Source organism: Mesoplodon mirus (genome assembly GCF_964341445.2).
Source record: "Mesoplodon mirus genome assembly, chromosome: 16".
In the NCBI taxonomy this organism is placed as follows: domain Eukaryota; kingdom Metazoa; phylum Chordata; class Mammalia; order Artiodactyla; family Ziphiidae; genus Mesoplodon; species Mesoplodon mirus.
Window position 1 is genome coordinate 77,443,161 of NC_138992.1, and position 6,000 is coordinate 77,449,160.

Below are 6,000 nucleotides of genomic sequence, written 5' to 3' on the forward strand. Positions count from 1 at the left end.
ACCCAGAAAGCCAACGGCCGCCAGCGGGGAGGGACGCGGAGCCACAGGGGCCTCTTGCAAGGCAAAGACCCTGGCAGAGCCAAGCACCCTGACCCACAGCCGAGTGGACGTGGCCCCAGCAGAGGCCCCAGCGCACTCAGCCTCTGTCCGGCACTCCTGCTGGAATCGGGATTCCAGGGGCTGTGCACCAGCGTACCTCCTTTTCATCTTCACCTCCAGGTGGGCAGCGTGGCCGAATTTGCCCCTTCACTGGAGCAGGAAAGATGGAAGTGCAGTCGGGGCATCACTCCAGCTTGTGCCCGACAGGGCTGTGGGTAAAGACAGGGACGTGGGTACAGTCCATCCAACACTGGTCACAGAGCAGTCGAATGTATCTGAACAGGCACCGTCCCGCGGGGACAGTACTTTCAAACTCCCAGTCCGGCCGTTTGGAGCTGCACCTTTCAATGCTGCTCAGTCACGCTGCCTTTGAAGCGACCGTCCAAAGCCGCCGAGAAAAGGCTTCTGACTCCACGCCTCTGCTGATGAATCAGACCTCGCTCTCAGCAATACACCTAGTGTATGATGGTCACATAGTCAATGTAAACCTTCTGGGGTGCCCTACATTCAGCAACTAGCGCAGGGGCTCTGCTGTTAAAGAGTGTAGCCAAGGACTCGGCCAGACACCACATCTAATCCCCCATGGGTGGTGAGTGCGTGGGCGGGGAAACAGGCCTCTGACCCTGCACCACAGGAGTGACCCCGGGCACAGCTGGCCTGGGCCCCCGCTTCCTCCAACTCAGAGAGTCCCAGCCATTTAACTCAAAGTACTAAGAATGTACTCATGAGGGTAAAGAACGCAGTATGGGTCGTACATTTCTTTAAAAAAAAAAAATCCATCAAATGCTGTTTTGTTCTACAACAATAAAACCAGAATTCCTAGAATCGGAAATGAAGAATCTTAGAAATTCTGTAGAAATCAAAGGGATGATACCCTGAACTGACAGAAAGGGGTCCAGAGATAAACCACGAATTTTAAAAAATAAAATTAATTCCATTGCCAAGGAGAACAACCCAACTCAACATGCTTAGATGATATCATGTAAGATCTTATTTGGAAGAAAATTGATTTCCTTTTGCATTCTTTAAAGAATTTTTATTCGCTTTCAATGTCACGGAGCTTCTATAACTTAGGATGTTTCCAAAAGCAGAGATTTGTTTTTGTTGGGTGGATGCACTGTTTGTGATGTCGGGTCACAGCTGGTGAGCTCACATGGCCCTTACGTGCATCCCAGAAGCCCAGCAAAGACCTCCCTGGTGTCACCCCATCTCGAAATTCCCACCTTGGTTCTGATGCCAACAGGGTGGGAAATGCCTTTGTCCCGAAACCTGGAGACGTTTTCCACATCTGAGTTAGTGACACGTCCTTGCAGGCCATCACCCCCTCTGAGGGACAAATAAGCGAATTATAAAGGACACAATTAAAATTTGTCCTAACACTGAAATAAATTCTTGCTACAATCAGACAAAGTTATTTTATTGGGAAAGGACCAAAAGTTACTGGTGTCCCGTTTGCTTCTGATAAAGATTCTTAAATATCCAAAAGGATTAGGAAAGTAGTACTTAGCGGTAATAACTTATTCCCAATAAAAGCGATCTTTGGCCAAGACCCAAGTAAAAGTTATGTAACCCAAATAAAACTCATGACAATTGAGAAGGGCCTGCTTTCCTAAAACTCAAATGTCCTCAAGCAGATTTCCTAATAGCTACCTGATGGCACATGACTCGGGAAAATACAGAGAAAGAGAGGGACAGAGAGACAGACAGAGGAAGGACAGTGTGGAGGCTTGCATCTTTGCAAGAAAGGCCACCTGAGTAACAGCTGGACACGTGTCAGAGAATCAGGTCATGTCAGGCAAACGCCAAGGATCCCAGCCTGACCCACACCTCCCCTCAGGAGCCGCGAGGAGCTAGCAGAAGTCCTCTGGCATGAAGATGCGGTGTTTCCCCGCGAGAAGCCATGAGGAGGAAGCCTGGGCGACCTCTGTGGGGCCAGCACGTCCCTCCTGATGGAAGAGAAACTTCCTGAGAGCAGGCTAGTGGGGATGGGACACGCCAGCACCTACAGGACACCTGCCCTGTGGCCGCCAGCCTGAGAAGGGTCTGCAGCCCACGAGCTTCATGAGAAAAACCCTCAGGGAGGCTGGGAAGCAGCCCTTCCCCAATCTGGGGGCTCTGGGGTCACAGCCACGGACAGGAAGATGGGGCGCCAGCAGGGGGGCCTCTGAAGGCCCAGGAGAGGAGAGCCCGAGTCAGACTCGGGCTGGGCCCCCGGCCTGGCCCCCAGAGCTTCCCCACCGTCCAGGGAAGGAGGCTGCAGACCCCTTGAGACCCCAGCCTGGGAGGCGTGTGTCTGTGAAGGAGGCCAAAGGTGACAGGTAGGCTGGCCTGGCCTGGCCAGCTGAGTCCTTTGGCCAGAGGGCCGGGTCCCCAGGTGTGAATGAAGGTGTGACCTGGTCCCTAGGTCAGGGACGGTGAGGATGAGAGACCACGTGGGATTTGTCCATAAATGGCCCAGCAGGACCAGGCCTTTCAGAGAGGGATCTCTGACCCTCGGGGCGAGACTGTGGACTCTTCCATGGAAGCTCCCGGGAGGAACAGTCAGGCCATTTGCTTGGGCAAGAGATTCCTGGAAAAATAAAACTATCCTCTGCAATCAGCAGACTAGCACGAAATCATGCTGGCTTCAGTTCTGTGTTTGGACAGGGGGTGGGCGGAGCATCTCAAATAAGAAACTGTTGTGAATAACATACAAACAATATGATAACGGATAGAGGTGAGAAACATACTATTCAACAGGAGTTCGGAATTAAACTTCTAGAAGAACTCGTATCAACACTGGGGGTTGGCAGAGTCAAAACAGTTAATTTGCTTTCATTGAGCACTTCCTCGGTGCCAGACAATTTTACAAATTTCCCCCCAATTCCTCTTTCTGGCGGCTGAAGCTGGTGTTTCCGAGGCGGGGCCGTTAGGCAGTGAGGGGCCTCGGTCCACACCCAGGACCCAGGACTCGTGCTCCGAGCCCAGCTAACTGCCCCAGAACCGCCTCCAAATGCAAGGAACCCACAAAGGGAGAGGCTGGCTGAGTGAGTAGAGCGGGGGTCACCCGAACGGACGCCCCGAGCCGGGTGGCCCAGGCCCGCCATTGGGCCCGGTCTGTAAGTCCAGGGCTCCTTCCTCACCGGGACGGACGCGGGGCTGCTGAACGCGGGCACCCCGCCCCCGGCAACGGCCCTCGGCCCCAGGGCCGTGGGGACCAGCCGCCGCAGCTGTGTGTCCCTCGCCTCACGCTGTAAGCGGCATCTCTGGGCCCCATGCCAGGCTGCAGCCCGAGGGCGAGAGGCGCTTCCTCCTCGGGTTCGACCCAGGAGCCTCCGGGGTTCAGAGAGAAGACCGTGGTTGCCAGCCACCCCGGGATACTCCCAGGACAAACTGCGTCTTCTGCCTTCTCCTGAGTTTCGAGCCATACCTGAGCCGGGCCCTGAGGATGCACGGGTGGGCCTGTCCTCGACCACCCAGGGCTCCTCCGGGTTTGGCCAACGCACACAGCCGGTGAGTCTACCCTGAGCCGTGGGGAGGCGTGGAAGTCGGGACTGCCCCACTCACCCGTCCACGAGCTCGCAGCGCCCGGACGCTCGCGTCTGAAGCCTACACGTCATCTCATCGTGATGACAAAGAGGCTCAGAGGAGTCACTCACGCCGCCTCCACCTCTCAAGCCGCGGGAGCATTTACAAGGCTTCAGTCACCAATAGGGCAGGAAGCGCCTTCCTCCAGGGAATGGTCACAAACAGAGCCCCGAGGGCCCTTCCTCATCCCCTGCTCGGGTGCAGCCGGGCACCTGCGGGAAAGACAGGAAGGGCTCCCCTCCTTCCTCGTGGGAAGCAGCTGAGTCACCAGCAAAAACAGCAACAGTGAGGACCTTACATCATCTACTGAGCATCTTGGGTCAGGGCTTTACATGTGGCCTCGTTTAGCTGTTACTAATACTTTTACTAAAGAAACTCTGAATCCTTACCAGCGGGGCAGAATCTGCCCCCTTTCACAGATGGCCCATCTGCCCTGCCTTTAGTGAGTTGCCAGTTGCCTGCACTCGTGGATCATTGCTGGCAAACCCACGGTGTGAAGCCCCTTCCTCCACTCCCCTGGGCCCGGCAGGACGCGGTTCTGAGAGCAGAACCTGTGAGAAAAGATGCTGCAGTCAATACTTCTCTTAGGCAGGATGTGAGGTTGTTACTATTTGATCTAATCTCCCACTACTTCCATTAAACTTTGTTATTTTCTGATTCGTGGTTTCTGATCTTTCTGCAGCCAGGCAGAATTAGTAATTCACTGGGCTTGAAGCAGTAGGACAGCCTCCGTGTCTCCCTGGCACAGTGATAAGATGGCATAACTAAGAATGGAATGTCCATCCCACTATAACTCATGTTCTAGTGTATGTATTTTCAATTTTTCTCCCAACTTTCTCCAACATCCAGGTACCTGAGCTGAGTCCCACCTGGCTCCCACCTTATCCAAGAGCGTCGGGACAGCCTCCGAGGTGAGGAGTTAATGGGGAGAGTCGGACCCCACGCCCTGCGTAATCCTGTTATGTTATCCTCAGTTGTCCGTTCCCCCTTGTCTGGCCCTGCTCGCCGGTCAGCCTCAAAACCCCGGTTCCCAACCTCAGGGCCGGCCAGCCCAGGGACTTCTCCCACCAGATAGTCAAGTCGAGCATGGAAGGAAGGATTAGCACTTTTGTTTATATTTCTTTATATTGAACAAGATGAAGAAAGAGAGTTTTCTTAATATCTACTAGGCGGTTGAGTGTAGGACACATATAACATATTACACTTTGGAAGAAAAATTCACACAATAATGACAGTAGGAGACGTCCTGAGGCTTCAGTGTGGGTGATGCCTTGACCCCTCACGGCAGCCCTGCCGACAGATCCCCATGCACCTCGCCAAGCAACACTGCAAAGACTCCGAAAATGAAACTGCCATTGGAGCCTCAGTCCACAAAAGTAGTGTAAGACTCTGTGGCAAACCTAAAAGCACAATTGTCTGCTGAAACTAAGGCTTAAATGGTGCCCGGAGACTCCTTGTGTAACAGACAAAACATCCGGGATGCAACTTCAACTCACCTGTCACATCAAGAACCAGGAAAACACAACTTGAAGGGAAAAAGCCAGTAGACTGATGCTAACAATGATATTAATCAGAAAATAGAATCATCTCACGACGACTTTAAAACAGTCATCAAAATATTTCAACAATCAATTACAAATTCTCTTGAAACAAATGAAAAAACAAATCTCGGAAAAGAAAAAAAGGTTATAAAAAAGAACCAAGTGGAATTCCCTGGTGGCGCAGTGGTTAAGAATCTGCCTGCCAATGCAAGGGACACGGGTTCAATCCTTGGTCTGGGAAGATCGCACATGCCACAGAGCAACTAAGCCCGTGAGCCACAACTACTGAGCCCACATGCAGCAACTACTGAAGCCTGCACACCTAGAGCCCGTGCTCTGCAACAAGAGAAGCCACCACAACGAGAAGCCCACGCACCACAACGAAGAGTAGCCCCCACTCGCCGCAACTAGAGAAAGCCTGCCTGCAGCAATGAAGACCCAACGCAGCCAAAAAATAAATAAAATTAAGAAATTAAGAAATTAAAACAAAACAAAACCAAAAAAACTGATAATTCAGTTATAAAAAAAAACCAAATGTAAATGATACAACTGAAAAACAGAATAATAGAAATGAAAATTAGCTTGATGGGCTCAATAGTAAAGCAGGGATAAAGAGGATTGAATCAGTGAACTTTAGGACAGAACAATAGAATTCACCCAAAATGAACAATAGAGAAAAAACAGATTAAAAAACAAAAAGTGAACAGAGCCTCAAGGTCCTGTGAGACAAAAGACCCAGCATTCATATCAACAAAGTCCCACAGGAAAAAAAGATGGGGAGGGAGGGAGGTGG